The sequence below is a fragment of the Peromyscus eremicus genome, chromosome 7 (assembly GCF_949786415.1).
Source record: "Peromyscus eremicus chromosome 7, PerEre_H2_v1, whole genome shotgun sequence".
Lineage (NCBI taxonomy): Eukaryota > Metazoa > Chordata > Mammalia > Rodentia > Cricetidae > Peromyscus > Peromyscus eremicus.
In genome coordinates this window covers 90,413,214-90,438,091 of record NC_081422.1, presented here as the reverse complement: position 1 = coordinate 90,438,091, position 24,878 = coordinate 90,413,214, and the positions used below count along the sequence as shown (strand labels likewise).

Genomic DNA, 24,878 nt, shown 5'->3' with positions numbered 1-24,878 from the left:
TGCTGGAATTACAAACATTTGTGAACTGTCTGATAAGCGTACTGCGGTCTTAATTCCGGTCCTCCAATAAAGCATGGGCACTCTTATTAACCAACCTCCGAGCCATCACTCCAGCTCCTCCTAGACACTTATTAATCCAAATTAGTTGGTGATCAAGATTAACCAGGATGAGCTGAAGGGATGGCTCAGTGATTAAGAGCACTTGCTGCTCTTCCAGAGGACCTGAGTACAACTCCCAGCACCCACATCAGCTCCAGTTCCAGGGCACCCATTGCCCTTTTCTGGCCTCCCCTGGCACCTGTACTCATGTGTGTATATCCATACACATATACACAAATACAAATTTTTTAAAAATTAAAAATAAAGAACCATTTACCAGTCCATAAGTCAGTATAGTCACCCTGGGGGCTCAGGACTAGAAAGAGCTACCACAAGGTACTACTCATTATCTGTTTCTGGTCGGGGACAGGCAGATATATTTAGTGAAATTTCATCAAGTGGTATGATTATTACATGTACAATTTTTAAATATGTCACATTTCCCTAAAAGACTTTTTAAACTATTTACTTTTATGTGTACTGGAATTTTGCCTGCATGTGTATAGTGCCATCAGAGGCCAAAAGAGTACATCCAATCCTCTAACTAGAACTGTCTAGAGTTGTTAGTGATTGTATTGGTGCTGGGACTTGAACCCTGGTCATCTTGGAAGAGCACAAGTGCTTTTTAACCACTAAACCATCTCTCCAGCCCATTAATTTTTAAGAGTTCTTTTACTTTATTTTACGCATGTATGTATGTGCACCATGTTCTTGCCTTGGAGGCCAGATGAGGGTGTCAGATCCCAGGGAACTGGAGTTGCAGGCAGTTGTGAGCTGCCATGTTGGTGCTGGGAACTGAACCTGGGTCTTCTCCAAGAACAGCAAGTGCTCTTAACCACTGAATCATTTTTCTAGCCCTCCACCTCAAGTATTTTTAAAATGGCTTCACCTCTGGGAATAAAGACATGAGAAAAATGTAAAAGTTCTTTCAATGTAAAGCAGTCAAATGCTATTATAACAAGTCAAAAAGGCAAACCCAGGACAGTAGGCCCAAGGGAGTCCTGAAAGTAAACCTAGCCTACTACTCTCCTCATTTTGGACACCACATCACCTATCTTTCTGTTTGTTTATTTCTCTTTGTTTTTTCAAGATAGGCTTTCTCTGTGTAGCCCTGGCTGTCCTGAAACTCACTCTGTAGACCAGGATGGATTCAAACTCAGAGATCCTCCTGCCTCTGCCTCGAGTGCTGGGATCAAAGGCATGTAGCACCACGCCCAGCTTAGATCTCTTCTCTTTTTAAAGAGTACCTAACTGGAGAGCTATCCAACTCAAAGGAGATCCACAATTTGAAAAGATGATGGCTAATACTATCAAACTGACAGGATCTAGCATCCTAAAGAGATAAGACTCTGGATAGGTCTATGAAGAACTGTCTAGATAAGGCTGACTGGGGTACCCACCAGAACTGGGCAGCACCCTGGGCTGGGTCCCAGCCTGTATAAAAAGTAGAATGCTATGGGACTGCTAGCTGTCATCCCTCACTCCTTCATGACTGCAGCAGCTTCAAGCTCTGGCTGCCATGACTTCCCTACCACGATGCACTGTACCTCAAATAGGAATTCGAAGTAAACCCTTCCTGGAGCTGGAAAGTGTCTCAATGGTTAAGGGGGCTTGCTGCTCTTCCAGAGGAAAATAAGTACCTAGCGCCCACATTGGGGGGCTCATACCTGCCTACAACTCCAGCTCCAGGAGATCCAACACTCCTCCAGCCTCTACACACGGCAGAAACACACGCACATACATACATACGCATAAGTAAGGACGAAATTCATCGTTTTAAAAATAAAAATCAACCTTCCCCTCCTCAGTTGCCTTTGTCAGCTCAGTGAGAAAGGTAACTAAGACAGTGTGAGCCACAGAGTACAGACTGGAGCTGGGCACGGGGACTCACGCCTGCAATCCCAGCACTCAGGAGGCAGAGGTGGACAGAGCTCTGTGAGTCTGAGGCCAGCCTGGGCTACACAGTGAGACCCTATCTCAAAAGAAAAAAAAAGAGAGAGAAAAAGAAAGGAAGAAAGAAAAAGAGAAAGAAGGCTTCTAATTTTAGACATAAATACTTCGCTAAAAACAGACTGGTTATTCAAAACAGATACAGGTTGAGTTTAAATTCATCCAAGTGGCTACCCATAAAACAGGAACAGGAAGAAAAAAGCATTACTCTGTATGCCTGCTACTGTAGAAATCCTAATAACTAGATGTCAAGCCAACAATCCCTCTAACCTTCCTGTAACAAAAGTTAAAAAATGAAGGCTGGCCAGGCAGAGCGGTGGCACAGGCCTTTAATCCTACCACTTGGGAGGCAGAGGCAGGTGGATCTCTGAGTTCGAGGCTAGCCAGGGCTACACAGGGAAACTCTGTCTCAAAAAATAAAAAAGGCTAGGAGATGGCTCAACTGGTAAAGTGCTTACCACACAAACATGGGACCTGAGTTCAGATCCTCCGCACCGACAGAGAAAAGGCAGGCACAGTGGCTGTGCCTGTCATCCCAGCACCGGGAAGGTGGCAAGAGGAAGAAGATCCCTGGGGCCGGCGGATGGTAAGTCCTGTCAAGTCAGTGAGCTCCAGGTTCAATGAGAGACTCTCAAAAACTAAAGTGAAAAATGACTGAGGAAGACACCTGACATTCACCTCTGACCTCCACATTCATGTGTGCACACACATGCACCTGCATGGGCACATACACATGAACACATACAAGCCAAAAAACTCAGAAAATGTTCTATGTAAGTCAAAGTAATAGTTCTTTGTTTTCACTTGAGAACAATCTGAGTTAAAATAAGCTTCAAGGCCAGGTGGTGGTGGCATATGCCTTTAATCCCAGCACTCAGGAGGTAGAGGCAGGCGGGTCTCTGTGAGTTTGAGGCCAGCCTGGGCTACAGAGCAAGATCCAGGACAGGCTTCAAAGCTACACAGAGAAACCCTGTCTCAAAAACAAACAAACAAAAAAAACCAAGCTTCAAATTCTTTCTTTGTGCAGTGAAATTATATATGTATATGTTTATATGTATATTTACCTAAGTATTTCGATATAGAGACACAAACACATACATACCTAGACAGTCTATCAAGGCTCTTGGTTCAGCAGTTTGTCATGATGCTTACTTCAATACAAACCTAGAATAAAGTGAAGAGAGAAAAAAAAACTTTTTGTGTAATATTTTCTACTTTCAAATTAGAGATATATATTACCTCTCATTTTTAAACACACTATTTTCATGGTTACATATTTAATTAACCAGGCATACCCATACCTCATTATGTTCATAACAGCAACATTAGCCATAGCATCTTTATTAAGTACTGAGGCTAATAACAGAGATGGCTATTATAATTGCTATTGCATTTTTATATTCCCTTTGAAATATATTTAGTTTTTTTCTTCTTTTTTTTAATACCCTTTAAATTTGTAAAATTTATCTTATTTGCTGGGGGGTAGGGGGTGGCACACATGCCCCAGCACTCGCGTGGAGGTTAGAGGACAATTTTATGGAGTCAGTTCTCTTTCCCCTTCACCTGGAATTGGCACTGAACGTCTGTCATCAAGCCTGCACAGCAGAAGCCTTTCCCTGAACCATCTGGCCAGTACTCCTGCAACAGTTTTTAGGTCTTGTCATTTCATAATATCCTCTTTACTTTTGGCTTACACCGATTTAATTTCTAATAAGTCAAACCGGTAATGTAGCAGGAGAATAATAAGCCTTAAATATTTTGTTACAAAGAAATCTGCTTGGGATTGAGCGAGGCTCAGCAGTCAACAGCATTTATTACTCCTGCAGAGGACCCAAGCTCAATTCCCAACACTCATGGAGAGCAGTTCACAACCACCTGGAATCCAGCTCCAGGAACCTGACACCTTTGGCTTTCATGGACAGCTGCACTCAAATGGACACATCCCACACAGATGCACTCATATACACATGATTTTTAAAAAATAATACAAGTAGCTGGCTGGTGGCAGCACACTTCTTTAATCCCAGCACTCAGAAGGCAGAGGAAGGCGGATTTCTGTGAGTTCGAGGCCGGTCTGGTTTACATAGTGAGTTCCAGGACAGACAGCTGTTACACAGAGAAACCCTATGGCAGGGGTTGAGGGGGTGGGGGTGTTAATAATGATACAAGTAAGTCTAGTAGCATGGCTCACGACTCCAGCCTGGGGATTTGATGCCCTCTTCTGGTCACTGCAGGTGCCTACACACAGGCACATATATAACTACACACACACATACACACATCATCATCATCATCAAATTTAAAAAGAAAAACTGAGCCAGGTGATGGTAGCGCATGCCTTGAATCCCTGGACTCGGGAGGCAGAGGCATGCAGATCTCTGTGAGTTCAAGGCCAGTCTGGTCTACAAAGCGAGTTCCAGGACAGACTCCAAAGCTACACAGAGAAACCCTGTCTCGGAAAAAAAAAAAAAAAAAAGAAAAAAGAAAAAAGAAAAAAGAAAAAGTGGCAGAACCAGACATGGTGGAATGTGCTTGTGATTTCAGTCATAGAACAGTGAGTTTGAAAAGAAGAGCAGGACTCTATCTCAAAAACATCATCAAGACTTAGGAGAGCATGAACAAAACAATTTAGTTGGTCCTCTATTGAGAAGTGCTGGCACATACTTGGGTGTTTACAGCTGTCTTTTTAAAGCCCTCTCCCTTCCTTAAAATAGAACTTAAATCCTATGAAACAGATACTAACATCCCATTTTAGAGATGAAGAAACTGAGGCACACTGTACAGGCAGGATTTAAAACAAGGAAAGCCAGCTCCAGAACCTATCTTCTTAATTAATATAAGAAATTAAAATTCTGATTTCCGCCCCAGGCACAATGACTTAGGCCTGTGACGGAGTCACTCATGAGACTAAGGCAAGAGGACTAATGAGAGTTTAGATGTAGATGGAGCTACATCGTACGTTCGAGGCCAGCCTGTGCTACAGGGTGAGGCCCTGTCACAAATAAGAGTTTAATTTATACGATTATGAATTAGCAGGATAGGACTACCAGTGAAACAGATCTACTATTTTCAAACCAGGGTAAAGCCAGGAACAGCGGCTCACATCTGTATCCTTACTAGTGCTGGGGGAGGACAGGGGAGGATAAAGAGGTGGATCCCCGGCTGGCAAGCTAGCCATTTGAGCCAATCAGTGAGCTCATGGTTCTGTAAGATTGTCCCAAACAGACAGGGTGGAGAGCCCTAGAAGAAGGACTTGACCTCTAACCTCCATGTGTGGGCTTTGTTCACAGACAACGGCATTCCCATGTGTACACACGCATTAAAACAAGAGAACGGTATAACCCATAAATACGTCACTGATCCTGTGAAGAGCTTCAAATGAAAGGTGCCAGAAAAAATTCTTTAGAAAAGTTTAATGATGAAAAATATTTTTGTCAGTCAGATGTAGTGGCATGTACCTATAATTCTAGCACTCGGGAGGCAGAGGCAGGTGGATCTCTATGAGTTCGAGGCCAGCCTGGTCTATATAGTGAGTTCCAGGACATCCAGAGCTATATAGTAAGACCTTGACTCAGGAAAAAAGGGAGGGGAGAAGAGGAAGGAAAGAAACTAAGAAATTTTGTCCAAAGAAGAAAAGAACTACCAGGTGTGGTGGCACACTCAAGTAATCCAAGCACTCAGCAGGCCGAGGCAAGAAGATTGCTGTAGGTTTATGGCCAGCCTGAGCTACCTCTCAGCAAAACCAGTAGAGAGAAGGGAAAACGAAGAGGGCAAGCACTGGATTGTGTGTATCTTGAAATATCTAAAACAAGAACATACTGTGAAAATACAATTACCAGTTCAATAAAAGAAATAACCAATAAAACTGGTCAGGTGTGGGGGTACATGCCTGTAATCCCAGCGAATGGGGGGGCGCTAAGGTATGAGGATATCTGCAAACCTGGGCTACACTGTCAGTTTAAGGCAAGCCTGGAGGATATAGCAAGATCCTGTCTCAAAAAGACACACAAAAAGTTAGTCAAGTAACTTTGTCTCTGAAACTATGAATGACCTCTCAAAAATGTGTGAATACAAATGATTTTGCAAACCATTTTTAAGGGTTCATTAGCCTTCATTTAATCATCTATGGACATTTAGAATCCTGTATCACGGGTTGAAATGGAAAAGAGTAAAGTACTAAAAAGCAAGTATTTTTAAATCCCACCCCCCACCCCTTCATCCCCCTCATCCCCCCACCCCCGGATTTTTTTTTTTTTTTTTTTTTTTTTGAGGAGAGCACAGGTGTGGAAAAGTTAGAGGATAACTTTCAAGAGTGAGTTCTCTCCATGCACCCTGTGGGTCCCAGAAAAAGAGCTAAGGTTAGTTTGTCTTGGTGACAAACACCTTTAGCCGATGAACTATCTTGCCACCCCCAATTTACATTTAATCAGCCTTAAAATCCTTACAAACTCCCAACCTGGTTTCTTATGAGATCCATTATGACACATACTGCAGTGAGTCTGAAAGATTATGAAAAGAATACACATCCTATTTAAAGGTGGGGTTTGCTATTGCTCTCTTATTTTTCTGGTGTTGGGCATCCAAGCAGGGTTTAGGTAATTACCCTACCACTGAGCTATGGCCCAGTCCTCAAGCTGTACTGGGAGCTCATAGCTCAGTTAAGAATTTTGGCTGCATGGGTAAAACTTGCATATGCCAAGGACTACACATTCATAAGGGTGGAGGGGAGGGAATTATGGTCACAAAATATTAATACGAATAATTAAAACTCAATTTTCTTTCTTAAGTAAACAGCATGTAATTAAGTTAACCGAAGAGTTTAATAAGTCTCAGGCCTTTCTTAACAAATGTAAGTGCTGCATTCCTGAAACTGCAAGCACATGCCAGCACTGTGCTACAGACTCCATGTCTGCCATAACACTAAGCTAGTTCCAGGCACAAGATGTTCTAAAACTAAGTCCGTCGAGAGCCAATACACAAGCGTGACAGAACCTGGGGTCTGGCCGCTGATTTATCTCCTGATGCAATTTGAGAACGTACACTTACATTAATTCTAATAATGGGAGAGTGCTGTGGTGTAAAGTTTTACCTAAATCGTTTACATTAATCCCAGTGAAATGGGAAAAGCAAAATGCAAAATCGATTAAGTAAGCATTTTATATTCAACTTTGAATTCTGCCACAATGAAAAAAGACACACAAGTTAAACCGTATTTCCTAGTTAAGATGTCAAACCATTAGGAGAACAGAAAACAAGTGACCCAGAAAAAACTACAAGTCAAATGAAAAACAGCAGCTGACTCTGTAGAGGAAGGCTGCTATTTTTCCATGTGAGATGGGGAGCTGGAGCCCCTTGAGATGGAATGAGGAAAGACCGAAGTATTCAAAGACTCAAAGGCACTTTCCGCAACTGCTGTGGGAAAAGAACCAACGTGTTAACTGTTTCTGCGGCGTTGGGAGTCAAACCCAGGGCTTTAGGAACGCTAAGCAAACATTTTACCACTGAGCTACAACCAGGCCACACAAGCCTGGCAACTATTTCAACTGAAAAGGTGAAACAACATGGGGTCCAGAGTCTCGTCCGGCATCCAGGATAGTTTAGGCATTTAATAGCGGTCAGCTTTGTTTCCGGTGCATCTGCGAGTTCAAACCTTTTCTCTATCGCACCACCCTCGCATAGGCAGATGAACAAACCGAGCCCACACAAAGCACGGGAACACGGGCGAGTGTCCACGCACTTCACTCTCGGCGGGAGCCCACGGACACTTCCCCCCTGTTCTGTGCACAGCAACCATGGGCCTGGCAGAATTCCTCCCAGAACTCGGGTCGAGAATGTAACCTCTATTTCAAAGGGAAAGTTACTCTGGGGAACCTGGGGGAGTGGGGGGTGTCTTCCAGGTATGTAGAGCTTTGGGATTCTGAGAAGCACCCGGCAGAAGCAGACGAGAGGCTTGTGGATCACGAAGCGGGGAGGAAAAAGTCAGAAGACCCGAGCGAGAAGCCCAAGTCAGCCCTCGCCCTTCCTGATCCTGGAGGAGGACGAGCCTGCAGGCTTCCGAGCCTCATCAGGCACTGGGGGTGGAGGGGGGGGGGGGCTTGGCCAGGCTACCAAGAAGCCCTGGGGACAATCAGCGAGCCCCACGACAAGAAGTCCCGCGACAAGGCAGGGAGGGCCAGCCTGCGGGGACCGCGCCCGGTCCAAAGGCCCCGGCGTGCAGGCCCGCGCCCTTTCCCGGACCTTACCGCCGCTCGGTACAGAGGGGCCGGCGGCCCGCACAGTCCTCGGCCCACGCCCGGGACGCGTCTTCGGGAGCTGCCGCTGCTCAGGCAGAGCCGGGTCGGGTCAGAGCGAGCATCCACCCGCGCGGCCGCGGCCTTCGGGACGCTCCAGCGCGCGTCGGAAGCCTGCCGTGCAGGAAGGGTCAAGGCGCGCCCCGCGTGCCAGGCAGCGACGGCCGCACAGCCCAGCAGCGCGCCCGACGCCGTCCGCCCTCCGCGACACGGCCCTGGCGCCGCTTCCCCCGCGCTCGCTTTGGCGGCGGAGCAGCACGGTGCACGCCGATTGGTCCTCCGGGGGCGTGACGCGCGGCCACGCTCTCCACGGATTGGCCGGACCGCGGTGCGTGTAGGGAGTAAACAAAACCCGCCCCCAGCCAGGCTCGCCCCCGAGGGGAGGGGCCGAGGTGGGTGGCGGGCTCCCTGGGGCTCGCCCTGGCCCTGTGACCTCCACGCTCGCACTCTCCGCTAGGGGCCGCCCCGAAGCCGTGCCTACCCCTGGTTCGGGGGCGGGGGCGGCCAGGTGGCCTGAACCTGAACGGCTAAGCTCGCCCTTCCCCCTGCAGCCCCTCACCTCACCTCCGCCCACCACCTCGCCTCTCTCAGCTCGCGAGTGTGGGTCTCTTTTCCATCCCAGTCTCTCTTGAGGAGACCGGAACAAAGGGCCTTTACATCTCGGTCACGGACTTTGGATGGGCCACTTGCTCCCGGAGCAGCTGGCAGGCAGATGGATAATAGTGACCCTGAGGCCACGCGTGGACTACAGAGGAAGTGGTCCTGCTTCAGTTCCTGGAGAAGTGTAGATACAAAGTAGACCAGATCAAGTCAATCACATCGAAGTTGATCAGATGGAGGTACACGCTCCCAAATACCTGGTCATTTATTAAATACTCAGTTTGGTGTGGTGGCTCGTGTCTTTAATCCCAGCACTGAGGAGGCAGACACAGACAAATCTCTGCAAGTTTGAGGCCAGCCTAGTGAACCCAGAGAGTTCAGAGCCGGTCAGGGCTGCACAGTGAGACCTTGTCTCCCAAAAAAAGAAAAAAATTTTTTTTTCCCTTTCAGCTGCATATGTAAAATCATATGTGAGCAGCAGTTACTGTGGAAGTTTGGAGGTAAAATAGGAGAATCTGACTTTTAAATAATAATCCCAGCACTCAGGAGTCAGAGGCAGGCAGATTTCTGAGCTTGAGGCCAGCCTGGTCTACAGAGCAAATTCCAGGACAGACAGGGCTACACAGAGAAACCCTGTTTTGGAAAACCAAAATAAAATAAAATAAAAATTTAGATACTTTGATCTTTCTCGTTTTAATTTCTTCGTAGCTCAGTGAGCCAAACACAATTGGTGATGCTGGGGACGTGTACAAAAGAGACAAAAATTCTTAGCTTCATTGAGCTTATGTTCCAATGAGGTGGGAAAGATGATCCTCAAAATACTAAAACAAACAAACAAAACCCCTCAAGTTACAGTAATCCCAGTACTTGGTGGGTGGGGGCAAAAGTCAGAAGGTGGGAGCCTCAGCTACAAGGCCATTGGTGCCAGCCTGGCCTAGATGAGGGTGTATTTTACAAAAACAGACCCAACAACAACAAGACTGCTACATTCCATGTTGGTCCAGGTACAAAAACAAATCCAACACAGAACTTCAGTAGTACGATAAGGGTCAGCAACTCTGCTAGTGTGCCATTAAGTAAATATCAGCCCAGAGTGGTGGCACATGCTTCTCGGAGGCTGAGTCAGGAGTTTGAGACCAACCCGGTCTGCATGAGATCCTTTTTCAAAAACATAGATGGGGGGCTAGAGAGATGGCTTAGCAATTAAGAGCACCGACTACTCTTCCAAAGGACCTGAGTTCAATTCCCAGCACCCATATGGCAGCTCACAACTGTCTGTAACTCCAGTTCCAGGGGACCAGGAGACCCTCACACAGACAAAACACCAATACACATAAAATAAAAAATAAATAAATTATTTTAAAAAAACATACATAGATAGATAGATATAGAAAGATAGATAGAATAAATGCAAAAGGAGGTCAGGGAGGCAAGAGAGCAAACACCTTTGACTCTTTCTTTGGAAGAATTGGAGACAATTTCTGCATAATGTTTAATGGGTAAACGCCTCAGAATTCCAAAACTACCATACACAGTAGTCCTGTGACTGATTCCAAAATCTCAAAACCTCAATTGAATGATTGCCTTTTCCACTGATAAGTGAATTCGGATTTATTTATTTCCCAAGAAATTTTGTTAGGGTATTATGTTCAGCTTATCATGCCAGGTGGTGGTGGCACACACTTTTAGTCCTAACACTTGGATGGCAGAGGCAGGCAGATCTCTGAGTTTGAGGCCAGCCTGATCTACAGAGTGAGTTTCTGAACAGCCAGGGCTACACAGAGAAACCCTGTCTAAAAAACAAACAAAACAATTACCAATCTTGGCATTAAAGATACAAAAATCAATGTGGCAGAAAAAAATCTTTACCTCAATCAAGTAGAGAAGAATTATGAAGGGCATCAACATGTATAGCCACGAGAGAAGCAGACACATTAAATGCTTGGGCTAATGTGGAGAAAGGAATGCCCAGAATCTCACTACCTGTCAAGGAAACACTACATGCCCATGCTGGAATAGGAGGGGACGGGTAAGTGTAGAGACCAGAGTACAATTTGGAGAAATTGGTCCTTTTCTTCTACTATATGGATCTCGGGGATTAAAATCAGGTTGTCGCCGGGCGGTGGTGGCGCACGCCTTTAATCCCAGCACTCGGGAGGCAGAGCCAGGTGGATCTCTGTGAGTTCGAGGCCATCCTGGGCTACCAAGTGAGTTCCAGGAAAAGGCGCAAAGCTACACAGAGAAACCCTGTCTCGAAAAACCAAAAAAGAAAAAAAAAAAAATCAGGTTGTCAGGTTTGACAACAAATGTCTTTACCCTCTGATCCGTCTTGCCATATTCCCTTAACCTTTTTTTTTTTTTTTGAAGATTTATTATGTATACAGTGTTCTGTCTGCATGTACGCCTACAGGCCAAAAGAAAGCACCATATCTCATTGCAGATGGTTGTGAGCCACCATGTGGTTGCTGGGAATTGAACTCAGGACTTCTGGAAGAACAGTCAGTGCTCTTAACCACTGAGCCATCTCCCCCTTAACCTCTTTCTAAAGTGAAAGCTTGAAGACAAAAAATAAGTTGACCAGTCAGTCACAGTGTTCCATACCTTTAGTCCCAGCACTTGGGAGGCAGAGGCATGTAGACCTCTTTGAGTTCCAGGCCAGCCTGGTCTACATACTGTGAGTTCCAGGCAAGCCTGGGCTTCGTAGAGAGATCGTGTCTCAAAAAGCCACAGTGTGGGGGGGGGACCCTAAGTTGAACAATAAGAAGCTACCATATTGTTTGGTGTCCTCTTGTGAGAGTTAGCATAAGATATGCAAGATGAACAGGAACTATTCAGTAAGCATGCCAGTTATTCTTTGGCATTGCTTTTGAAACAGATAATTTAAAAGTCAGCATTCCATGGTATCTCCCAAAGCCACAGAGCTTAATACGCAGTAGAAGGCTTCAAATTTTCCATCCACTAGTCTGATCTAGCTGTGAATTTCCATGACCTAATGAGAGTATGCTGTAGAAGACAGTAAATGTTAGCTTCACAGCAGGCCAAGAATCCAAAACAAGGGAGAACAGCGTGGTTTTGAAGCCAAATACTCCAAGTTCTCTGGTACAGAATAAATTGAGTTGCTACAGGGATGAAAATTCATGTAAATCAATTTTTCATTCCCACTCATAGTTTCAATTTAGCAATGTGCACAAACAGCTTTCTGTCTACCTTCTCATTTCCCCATTAAGAGATCCTATTTCCTTTGAAGAAGAAATTAAGTCTTGACCATCTCCAATGCCAGAGAGTTAGATGTCTGAATGGTGCCGGCACATTTATTGATTCAGCACTTATTAAGCACTTACTGTATGCCAAACACTGTGCAAGGATTGGAAACACAAATGTCTCAAGAGCTGTTAAGTGGTATGTCGTGATCTTAGAAAACCCCTCAGCTCACCCAGTTCACTTTATGTCTTATCAGCTAAACTTAGCTTACTCCAAAAAGGAATCTCTTGGCCACCCACCTCCAGCTCTTTCCCCATAAAATTTTGTCTGCCTTTCTAAAATTTATTAAAGCTGTGATGATCCACTTGGATCTGTTGCCTGTTGGGCTCTAAGTGCCTTCCGAGTCAGAGCGACTCATTTTCAGTGCCATTATTGACAAATATACGGCGGCTAGCCAGTAAGTATATTCGGAAGGAGAAGCAAAGTGTAATGAACAAGGTGTGGTAAGTGCACACCTGTAATCCTGGGTACTCAGAGACTGAGACAGAAGAGTTTCAAGTTCAAGACCAACCTAGGGTACATAGTGAGTTCAAAAGCAACCCGAGAAACTCTGTCTTAAACTAAATTTTAAAAGGACAAAGACCGGAACTGTAGCTCACTGGGAGAGCATTTGTCTACCGCTGAGAAGGCCCTGGGTTCAATCACAGCTGCAGAAGAAGAGATACACAGATAAAGCCACTCTTAGTCAGGCTGGTGGTTCCTGCCTGTACTGGCAGCACCTTGGGGAGGCAGAGGCAGGAAGATCCGGAATTCAAATCCAGCCTCTACCACATAGTGAGTCCAAGGGCAGCATGAATGAAGGAACCCTACAAGAAAACGTGTCTCAAAACCTTCCAAACACAGGGCCAGTGAGATGCTCCATGAGTATCTCAATCAGGGTTTCTGTTGCTGTGAGGGGACATCATGACCCAAAAAGCAAGTTGGAGGGGAAAGAGTTTATTTGGCTTACACTTCCTCATCATAGTCCATCATCAAAGGAAGTCAGGACAGGGACTCAAACAGGGCAGGAACCTGGAGACAGGAGCTGATACAGAAGCCACAGAGAGGTGCTGTTTACTGGCTGGCTGCTCTTCATGGCTTGCTCAGATTGCTTTCCTCTGGAACCCAGGACCACCCAGGGATGGCACCACCCACAATGAGCTGGGCCCTCACTCATCAATTGCTAATTTAAAAAATGCCTTACAGCTGGCTCTTATGGAGGCATTTTTCTCAACTGAGGTTCCCTCCTTTCAGATGACTCTAGCTTGTGTCAGGTTGACATAAAACTAACCAGGAAAATGCCACATAATCCTGATGACCTGGTAATGAGTTAAATCCCCAGAGCTCATGGAAGGAAAGAACCCCACAACTCCTCTGACCTCCACCCATGGCACACCCAAGTCCGTACTCACAAACACAGTAACAATAAATGAGTAAAGAAGTAACCTTTTAGAAGCCCTCCTTCCTTGTAAATATGTGGGCCACAGAACCCACATATCACCAACGGAAAGAGAACTATGGAAACTGCAGGCCGCCGCTTCAAGTCTGGGCTGCTCCAACTTTAATGTCCTAGGAACCCCCCCGGGGAATTCTCATTAAACTTTTTTATTACAAGGTGTGGCCTAGATTCCACATTTCCTACAAACTCCGGAAGGGTTGCTGATGCTGCCTCACCAGCCAAACACACTGGAGGCAGGAACACCCACATTGACACCTTTTTAATCACACAGAAAAATCTGCTCTCAGAACTGTTCCAAACATGACTTTTTTTTTTTTCCCAAGCATCCTCTCCTATATCCAATCCATTCATTGACTGAAGAAAGGAAAAACACTTAAGGGAAATGTCAACCTGGGTTTGTCTGGGAGCTACACTCCTAGTATGTACGGATTAATCACTGTAGCAGTACAGGGTGGGACAGAGGCCTTGAATTTGACATACAGCCTCTCCCCCGCTCATTTCTTAAAGCTGAAAATTGGAGTAATAGAAGAATTTCAGTTACTCTTCACAAAAGCAACATCTTAATTTCACATGTAATCTTATTTTCCTGCCTAGAAAGGATCTCACTTTTGTGGCCCAGGCTGGCCTGGAACTCTGCTTCTTCCTGCTTCTTCTTGGCTAAGAAAGAATTCAAGTCTAGCCTAGGCTTAGAGGAGCCCCTATCTCAAAAAGTAAATAAGTAAAAAAATATGTATAAGTTCTCTTACCAATAAGCTTTTTGGTTTTTTTACCTTTTTTCACCAATTTTGATGCTCTGAATTTCCTTGTACATGTATCTTTCATCTGTAGAAATGTCTTTGGAGTTTTCAGTTATATATAAGGGTGAGAGTCAAAATATTTAACAACTGGGGCTGGAGAGATGGCTCAGCACTGGCTGATCTTCCAAAGGACCCAGGTTCTGTTCCCAGCACCCACATGACAGCTCCCACCTGTCTGCAACTTCAGTTCCAGGACTTCTGACAGCCTCACACAGACATCCATGCAGACAAAACACCAGTGTACATTAAAAGAAAAAAAAAAAACTAACAGTGCAGAGACCTGTTTGTCTTCCACAAGCATTTTTTGACAATTTTTTTGTTTGTTTGTTTTTTGTTTTTTTGTTTTTCGAGACAGGGTTTCTCTGTGTAGCTTTGTGCCTTTCCTGGATCTCGCTCTGTAGACCAGGCTGGCCTCGAACTCACAAAGATCCGCCTGCCTCTGCCTCCCGAGTGCTGGGATTAAAGGCGTGCGCCACCACTGCCCGGCTGACAATTATTTTTTTTTAAAGATTTTGTTTATTTAGTGTGTAGTATATGCATGAATGCACACATGAGCACACATGTTCACCTACATGTATCTATGGAGGCTGGAGGTCAACACTGGGTGTATTTCTGTTATTTTTAAGACAAGATCTCTCATTGAACCTGGAGCTTGCCATGTGGCTAGACTGCCTGGCTGTGGAGCCAGCGCAGCACTGGGGGCCCCCTCTGCGGCCCACTTCCTCACACAGTTGGATGCTGCCCCACCCTGTTTTTGTTTTTTGTTTTTTATTTATTTATTTATTTATTTTGTTTTTTGAGACAGGGTTTCTCTGTGTAGCTTTGCGCCTTTCCTGGAACTCACTTGGTAGCCCAGGCTGGCCTCGAACTCACAGAGATCCGCCTGGCTCTGCCTCCCGAGTGCTGGGATTAAAGGCGTGCGCCACCACCGCCCGGCTGTTTTTTGTTTTTAAACCTGGATCCTGGAGATAGAAGAACTCAAGTAGGTCTCAGGCTGACAGAGTAAGCACTTTAGCAAACCGTCATCTTCCTCTAGAAAAGCAATGTGTGTGTGCGTGTGCGTGTGTGTGTGTGTGTGTGTGTGTGTGTGTGTATGTGTGTGTGTGCGCGCGCGTGCGCGCGCACGCGCGCGCGCGCAGCCATGGCTGCCCTGAACTTCCTCATGTAGCCAAGGCTAGGCTTTTTCTACTCTCAGATGTACCAGCTTCTGTATCTCAAGTGCTGGGATTAAAAGTGTGTGCCACCTGGGCCCAGCTTGACGTAAATTATTTCGTGCTGGTGGTTTATTTGGGGAGATAGCTACAAAGGACAGGAGTGGGGAACCTCAAGGAAAAGTCAATCCAAGGATGTAACTGAGATGTCCCTGCTGGAGGGACTGAACCTTGAGCTCACTGGGACTGTTTAGGGGTTGCAAACTGGTGGCTGTCTACATAAGAGGTGGAAGACCTTACACAACGGCTCCCAGCCCCATTCGGTTTTGTTTGTTTGTTTGTTTTGTTTTTTTTGAAACAGGGTTTCTCTGTGTAGCTTTGGAGCCTGTCCTGGAACTCACTCTGTAGCCCAGGCTGGCCTCGAACTCACAGAGATCCACCTGCCTCTGTCTCCGAGTGCTGGGATTAAAGGCGTGCGCCACCACCGCCCAGCACCTAACCCATTCTTAGTTACCCAGCAGTGTTAACCCTCTACCACATTCCCATTTGACCAAGGTGAAAAGGCCAGAATGGGTTCAGACGCACAAGCCAAGCTCATCTCACTAACTGATGCTGTGGAGATGACATTTTTGCCATGCATGGTAGCACACTAGTAATCCCAGCACTTGGGAGGCAGAAGATCAGGGGTTCAAAGTCATGTATTGACTATTAAAGACTGTCTTAAGGGCTGGAAAGATGGCTCAGAGGTTAAGAGCACCAACTGCTCTTCCAGAGGTCCTGAGTTCAATTCCCAGCACCCACATGGTGGCTCACAACCATCTGTAATGAGATCTGGCACCCTCTTTCGGATATATAATAAATAAATAAATCTTTAAAAAAAAAGACTATCTTAAATAAATAAATAAAATACAATCTAAACATCAGAGGACTTTATTATTTCTGAGATCAGTTTTTATATTTTCTTTGTGTGTGTTTGCATGTGTAACCGTGTGTGTGTGTGTGTGTGTGTGTGTGTGTGTGTGTGTGTGTGTGTGTGGTGATACTGGAGATCAAACCTAAGAACTCACATATGCTAGGTATATCTTCACACACACACACACACACACACACACACACACACACACATTGTTGTTTCGTTTTTTGAGATGGGGTCTCACTATGTAGCTCTGGCTGTTCTGAAACTTGCCACATTAGACCAGGCTGGCCTCAAACTCATGGGGATCTGTCTGCCTCTGCCTCTTGAATGTTGGGATTAAAGTCACGTACCCCCATGTCCAGCCCATCCATCCATATTTAAGCATGAAAGTGGATGTCTTTCATGCTTTTTCTTTTTTCTTTTTTTTAAACCATTCTACATAGGGCATGTCTTAGTTTCAATTCCTTTTGCTGATAAAACACTTGACAAGGGGCTGGAGAGATGGCTCAGCGGTTAAGAGCACTGACTGCTCTTCCAGAGGACCTGGGTTCAATTCCCAGCACCTACATGGTCGCTCACAACTGTCTGTAACTCCAGATTCCAGGGAATCTGACACCCTTACACCAATGCATATAAAATAAAATTAAATAAATTAGGGGGGGGGAACCCTTGACAAAAGCAGCTCAGGGAGAAAGGGTTTATTTGGTTCTCAATTCCAGGCTACAGAGCGTTATTTTGGGGAAATCAAGGTGGCAGGTACACAGGGCAGCTAAGGACAATCCATCCACAGTCAACAGTGGAGTAGCTGTTGAGATGGCTCAGGGGGAGGAGTGCTTTCTGTTTTTCCAGATGACCTGAGTTATGTTCCCAGCACCCACACTGTGCTGCTCAGTAACTCCAGTTCCAGGGGATCTGATCCCCCTCTTCTGGCCTCTGAGAGCACCTTGCACACATACAGCATACCCATACAATAAATAAAAATAAATCTTTAAAAAAATACAATAGAGAGCGAGGAATTCATTCATTTATGCTATCATTCAGCTTGCTCTCTCCTTTAATTCTGCTCAGGGTCCTGTCCATGAAATGATGCCATCCACCTTGAGGATGACCCACTTCCATTAATTCAATGAAGAAAATCCCTCACAGGCCAAACTAATCTAGATGATTCTTGAGGATAAAAATCAGCTCCACATAATGTCTTTTTACCTCCATAACGCCCTTGTTCCTCATCCTCCTCTTTAGACTATTACTTTGAAAACACAATAACAAAACCTCTTTCTTTCCTCAAATATTTCAGTGTTTGTCATTATCTGAATGTCCCACTACAGTGGTGGTCTGTGGTCTCGACTCCTTGGGGGTTGAATGACCCTCACAGGGGTCACCTAAGACCGTCAGAAAACAGATATTTACCTTGTGATTCATAAGAGTATCAAAATTACAGTTTTCACAATTTTAAGGTTGGGGGTCACCACAACATGAAGAACTGTATTAAGGACTGCAGCCTTAGGAAGGTTGAGAACCACTGCACTACGGAATGATACCACGGACTCAGAGACAGTAGAGAAGCCACTCTGGCTAGGGAATCTGGCTAGATAACCCGGCTGAATCGCCCACCATTAGGTTGTCTCTAGTTATGTGTGCAAGTTCAACGCAACCAATGAGATACACCCAACTAAAGTGACTTTACTCTAGCAGCATTTATAGAACAGCTGCCCATTCATGGTTTCATGGCAGTTTCCTAAAGAATTCAAAGTTTTCAGAAAGGATTGTAGGATCTACAGGGCTAAGGCTATTATATTAATATATCAAATTATCTTTCAGTTATTTATATAATCTTTCTAAATATTTTTAAAAGAGTGTATAGCTTTACAACAAATTATATGTTAGTATTCGGACCCACCCCTTGGGGCTGCCCTGTGTCCTCCTGATGGAAAGGCTTCATTTTAAGGAAAAACCCCTCCCTTCCTCTCTCTCTTCTGCTCTCTCTGTCCATTCCCATGAGGTGTGCACTCCTTGACCCTTCTCCCTCCCCCCCTCCTTCTTTCTGTCTTTCTGTATCTTTCTATCAAATAAACTCTCTCCATATGTATGCAGCACCTGAGTGTGAGTGACGGTCCATTCATGCCTATGCCCGCCATTCCATCTGCCCAGCATGTTTCCCTCATGTGTGGGACTCCCTGGTCCAGTCAGCTGGGCTCCCCACCTCCATCCCTACCCTATGCACAATATCATAACAATATCCCCAGTCTCAAAGAATAAATCATCTTCTCTGAAAATTTCCTTTGTGTAAGAATGTACCTATAGAATAAGAAGTCTAGAGAGGACCTGAGAGGCCTAGTGGGTGGATCATGGTTACAGTACCAGCCCTTGGGAGATTGGGGAATGTGGACTGCCATGAGTTTGAGGCCAGCCTGAGCTGTGTAGTGAGATCTTAAAAACAATTAAAATTAAATAAAGAATATCCAAAAAGCCACCACATGTGGTGGCTCATTGTCTGTTATCCTAGAACCTGAGAGGATGAGACGGAAATGCCACAAGGTCAATGCTAACCTGGGCTTCATAATGAGTTTGAGGCCAGCCTGGGCTACAGAGTGAGATCTAGTCTCAAAAACAAAGAGCAAACACACTGGGATCCAGAGAAGCAGCAAGGTTCCACAGAACAACCTTCTTTTCTCTAACCGAACCTACGAATTTTAACTGAAGTGACAGCTGTAATGGACATGCTTATTTCTCTGGCTTCTTCCCTTCCCTTTCATTCTTCTGTGCAGTGATGGGGATTGAACCCAGGTTTCATCCCTGTGAGGCAATCCGAGCTCTACCACTGAGCTACACCCCTAGTTACTCTGTGACTTGCTAGGTAGCAGAGGCTGGCCTTGAGCACCTGGCCTTTCGGATCCCACCTCACAAATGCTGGGATTCTAGGTGTGTGATACCAGACCTAGTTTATGCAGTACTGGAGAGAGAGAGAGAGAGAGCGCGAGCCCAGAGCTCCAGGAATTCAAGGGAAGCGCTGTGCCCACAGGCACAAGCCCTGCCGGGATTGTTCTCACTGTGCAGAAACCGGAGTAGGGAGCAGTGTCCAATAAAAATGTTCAAGTGAAATAAAAACTAAATCTATACATTAAAACAGATCAAAAAAATTCTGGAGAGATAGCTCAGTTGGTAAAGAGTTCAAGGCCAGCCTGGTCTACAGACCCAGTTCCAGAACAGCCTTCAAGGTTTCTACACAGAAACTCTGTCTCAGAAAAATAGCAACAACCAAACCAAACCAACCAACCAACCAACCAAACAAGGATGTCTTAAACAAAAACCCCATATGCATATGAAGTGTTTCTATTGCTGTGTTCATCTTCAATTTTATTAAAGATCTTTAAAATGGTTTATGACAGTCTCAATAACTATTTAATAAAACTGACATACATAGCAGTAACAGAGAAATAAAATCATGACACTGATACATACATGAGAATTCAAATCTATACTTATTCATCTTTTCTAATTAATTTTCCACAAAATCATTCTGAACCTTTACACAGATCATACTGTTTTTCACAGAGTTAGAAGCATGATGAATGCTCTACACGAAGTGTGTGTTGGGACACACTACAGGACAGCTAACGTTGCCTTGGAAACCTTGTTTTTTTTTTTTCACAGTGTGAGCCCCACACTAGCACAGAAGTAACAGCCCTTCTGCTAGGCACATCATAAGACGTTGCTCAAGATGCCGTAACATTTTGCCTTAAAAGACCTGAAAAATCCTACTTAATGACTTCTGAAGTCTGACTTCCTTTTTTAAAAGTTTTTAAAGACACAGCTCATTTAGCAAACAATTCAATTGGCAAACGGACAAAGTTATGAACAGAGATTTAAAAGATGATGGCGAGCAGATGGCAAAAGGCACAGGAAATAATATTCAACATCACCAAATGCTGGTGAGAGAACATGGAGAGACCGGATCGCTCATACACTGATGGCAGAAACATAAAACGGGACAGCCACTCAGCATAAAGACTCTATTCGCCGGGCGGTGGTGGCGCACGCCTTTAATCCCAGCACTCGGGAGGCAGAGCCAGGCGGATCTCCGTGAGTTCAAGGCCAGCCTGGGCTACCAAGTGAGTTCCAGGAAAGGCGCAAAGCTACACAGGGAAACCCTGTCTCGAAAAACCAAAAAAAAAAAAAAAGAAAATATAAGAAAAGACTCTATTCTTCTCTTTCCATTTTACAGTACTGGGGATCAAACCTAGGGCCCTGTGCACACTAGACCAGAGCTCTACCAAATAAGCTACCTCCCAACCTAAAAACCATTTAAGCTCAAGTTCCTGTATCAGGAACTTTTAACTAAGCAATCCCAATAGTTATCTAGATATGAAAAAAAAAATGCAAAGTGCAGAAAGGCTTTGAGAACAGAATAACAAAAGTTCTGAATCATCCCATTCTGAAGGCTCTTGATTCCCTAACAGGAGACTCTTAAAAGTTCAGGGTGTGTCTGAGACTTCTTATTCTTATTTAAAAAAGACAAGCTAAATTCCCTAAAGGGATTAAGAATTGTTCAAGTGAGCCAGGCGGGTGGTGGCACACGCCTTTAATCCCAGCTCTAGGGATTTTGAGGCCAGCCTGGTCTACATAGTGAGTTCCCAGACAGCCAGAGCTACACATAGTGAGAACCTGTCTCGAAGAATAATCAAACCAAACCAAACAACACCAAAAAACCAAAACCAAACCAAACCAAAAAACTGGTCCCCAGTATGGATGTTTTGCTTAAGGGCTACTTCTGAAGTTCCTTCCTATAGCACCGGAATGTTGGGTACTCTTAAAATACAATGTTACTATCTGCAGTCAAATATATAAACCTGTGAATTAAAGTTTCAACTACACCTGAAAAAGTTAAAAGTAGCTGGGCATGCTTAGCATGCACCAGGCTCCAGGGTCAGTTCCCAGACCAGCAGCAAAAAAGCTGCCATACCCACTACGGATGTATATCTCTATAAAAATATTTGAAAATACACAGATGTGATTTTTTTTACAAGAAACATCATGACTCTAGTTGTAAATATCTTCCTTTCCAACAAGTATAAGATATTATCAATAAATGTAACATCAAAGAGAAACGTAAAGTAAGAATCCACCCATAAACAAGAAGGCACAGTGTTAAGTTGGGGGGTGGCAGTAGAGAGCAAACATGGCTTCCGCTTCAGGAAGCATCATATCTAGTGAAGGTTTGGAACAGTGATCTTTTCCTTGGCCAGAGAAGAAAGTGGAGCAACGCCATGCTTGGGGATTCCTGCCTGTAATGCCAGCCAGCGCCCAGGAGGCTGAGGCAGGAACACTGCCATGAATGAGTTCCGGGTCAACCTGCACCACAGAGTAAGATCCTGTCCGAAAAACAGGGGTGAGGACTGATCAAATCATAGATGATCTAGAATGTATCGCTCACACCATGAGGCCAAATGTCCACTAATTATGGCCACACAGGAGTAGGACTGAGGTACTTAAGTACTAGAAGAGAAGTATAGGCTGCGTGTAGCTCGGTAGGGGAAGGGTTGACTGTCAGGCTCAGGGCTCTAGGTTTGGTCCCACTACAGAGGTGAGGGACACAAACAAGGGATTACAACTTTTTCTTCATTACCCAGCAAAACAGAAACTGTATTTTAGGATACTCCCTACTCTTCCATTGTTGTTAAAAAAAAGTTCATTTCCTACAAGAAAACAGGGCAGAGAACATTGGAAATGTTACTACAGTCACCAAATCTTCATTTTTCTTCTAATGGCCCGTATCAGTGGCTCTCAACTGACAATGATTTTTACCTCCCAGGGTGGCTCATGTTGACATGCACTTGGAGCCATGTTCAACAGCGGAGGCCAAGGACACTGCCAAGCATATGTGTCCAATGTAGCATCTCAAAGCAAAGACAGATGAAGTTCAAAATGTCAGTGTTGCAAGGTGTGGTGGCATGCACCTTTAATCCCAGAACTCAGGAGGCAGAGGCAAGCAGGCAGAGCTCTATGAGTGTGGGGACAGCCTGGTCTACATGGTGAGTTCCAGGATAGCCAGGGCTATATGGTGAGATCTTGTCACAAAAACAAAGCAAAGATCAATGCTGACATTGAGAAACCATAATCACAGATGGATACTAGAGATTTGAAGATCAGAAAGTCAGAGTATAAAGCAGTTAGTACTGCTTTAAGACAGGCTACACCATCCTTATTGAGTTGACTGGAGACCTCTTAAAATGCATGGTAGATCTACAAGGGGAAAAAGAACATATGCTAAGAAGTATTAGCATATTTCACTTTCAAAAGCAGATGACGGGACAATGTTCTTCAATTGTTTTTGATTAACAACTGTCTCTACAGCCACAAATGACCTAGTATTTCTGTTTTTACTTAAATCTTACAAGAATCATTAAGCTCTGTCATTAAAATATGGTCAGAAAGCCAAAAAGCAAAAGAATAGCTTCTAGATCCACAGAAGAAAAAAAAAAAGTAACTGATCTTTCAAGAGAAGCTCAATTCGGATGAGATATTAGTTGTCTTTCACATTATCTAAAGGATATTTATCCTTCTCTCTGTAGTTGTATGGGAAGAGCACAGGGAAGAAATGGAAAACAAACCTTTAGCAATTAACATCACAATTTAGTCTATCCTAATACAAAAGGTCAGAATTACTTCCTATGAAATCATACCTACCAGAAGAATCTATAAAATATTTAAATAAAGCAGCTTTCACATGATTGATGGGAAAACCTGTAACTGGTCACAAAGCTATGTAAGAAACGTTGTAGGAGAAAAAGAGTAAGCTATCTTCTACATACGATCTGATTTGTTGCAGTAAACAAAAATACTTCTAACAAAACCTACTTCCAAATCTTTTTTAGAGTTTTTATTTATTGTTATTACGGAGAGTGTGTGCATAGCACCATGCACACGTGGAGGTCATAAGAACACTCTGGAGTTGGTTTTCTTCTTCTACCTTTGCATGGTGGAAGTTCAGGGGCTGAACTCAGGTTGGCAAGCTTGTATGACAAGCGCCTGTACCTGCTGAGCCATCCTGTTGGCTCTGGAACTGTTAATGCAGTTAATGATGCAATGTGTTTGCTACAATGTTTCCTTTAAGAAACTTTTAAAAAAAAAAAAAAAAAACAATTGAAGACACTGGGAGCCCAGGGAAACAATTTGCACAAAGTACAATGTAAACTATTCATTCTAGTATAACTGACTCCCAAATGGACACATGAGAGCAGCAGCAACATTCCTTCTAACAGCTGCTCCTTTAGTGACACATTATGTAGTAGGTAGTTCTATAATGGTTGTGATATTGACCAAGATGGGAACAAGTTCATTCACTCTCAAACTCCAAATCCCCAGTGGAAAGAGGGGCAAGGGACGCAGAAGAGGCTGGAGCACTGTCAACTGCCCCATGACAATTTTATACCCAGCCCAAGGCTTCTCTCAATGTTCATTGACATTGTTTCCAGCAACAAGGGTTCATTAGGGAGGACTGGCTCAGTGGTACCGTAATGGCAATCATTATCAAACACAAGGTCCATCACCTTGTCAGCCAGCCTCAGCTCTCTCTCAGAGGTGAGCAGGACAGACAAACAGCAAAAGATACATCAATAAATAGCCCATGAAAGCAATTCTTAAGTTACCAATAAACTAGGGCACTTACAGTAAACTCTGGTGCCAGGTATGGCACACTCTCACAATTCTAGCACCTCTGGAGACTGAGTCAAGAGGATCTGGTGTTTTAGGCCAGCCTGAGTTATATAATGAGACCTAGTTGCAAAACAAAATAGAAAACAAACAAAAGCCGGGCAGTGGTGGCGCATATGCCTTTAATCCCAGCACTCAGGAGGCAGAGAGAGGCAGGTAAATCTCTATGAGTTCGAGACCAGCCTGGTCTACAGAGTGAGTTCCAGGACAGGCTCCAAAGCTACACAGAGAAACCCTGTCTCGAAAAATCTAAAACAAAAACAAAAACAAAAACTAATATTAATAATTTAAACTCTGTCAAGTAGGCACTTTTTAAAAAGGGACATTTATGCAAGCATTTCAACAAGTAAAGAACTAGAAAGAAAGATGTACATTAACTACCTGCATTTTATAAAAATAGAATGTTACTCTGGAGACTAAGGCAGGAGGCTCAATAGTTAGAAACCAGCATGAGTTAGACAGCAGATCTTTCTTCAAACAAAATAAAACGGAAGGTTTTGTTTTGTTTTTTAAAAAGACAGGGCCTCACTATGTCCCCCAGACTGCCTAAAACTCCCCACATTGCCCGGACAGGCTTCAAGCTCATGCTCCTCCATCTTCACGCTCCTCCGCCTTCAGCCTCTAACATCCTGGATTCACAAACATTTGTCACCATTCCAGCCA

At 44.4% G+C, this 24,878-nt stretch overlaps 1 protein-coding gene across 9 annotated transcripts in view; it reads right to left on the bottom strand.

The window, feature by feature from the left end:
- Nucleotides 1-8,511, bottom strand: part of Tfdp2 (transcription factor Dp-2) — a 122,398-nt gene extending 113,887 nt beyond the window's left edge. For 4 of the 9 annotated variants that reach the window (XM_059268392.1, XM_059268393.1, XM_059268395.1 and 1 more), the window contains exons 1-2: nt 8,292-8,506; nt 3,152-3,213 (exon numbers count right to left, since the gene is read on the bottom strand). The gene's annotated coding sequence lies outside the window, so the exon portion shown is untranslated. Of the gene's footprint in view, nt 1-3,151; nt 3,214-8,291 lie in introns of all 9 variants that reach the window. The other 5 variants (XM_059268391.1, XM_059268388.1, XM_059268386.1 and 2 more) reach the window with 3 other exon arrangements.
- Between the last annotated feature and the right edge of the window lie 16,367 nt (nt 8,512-24,878).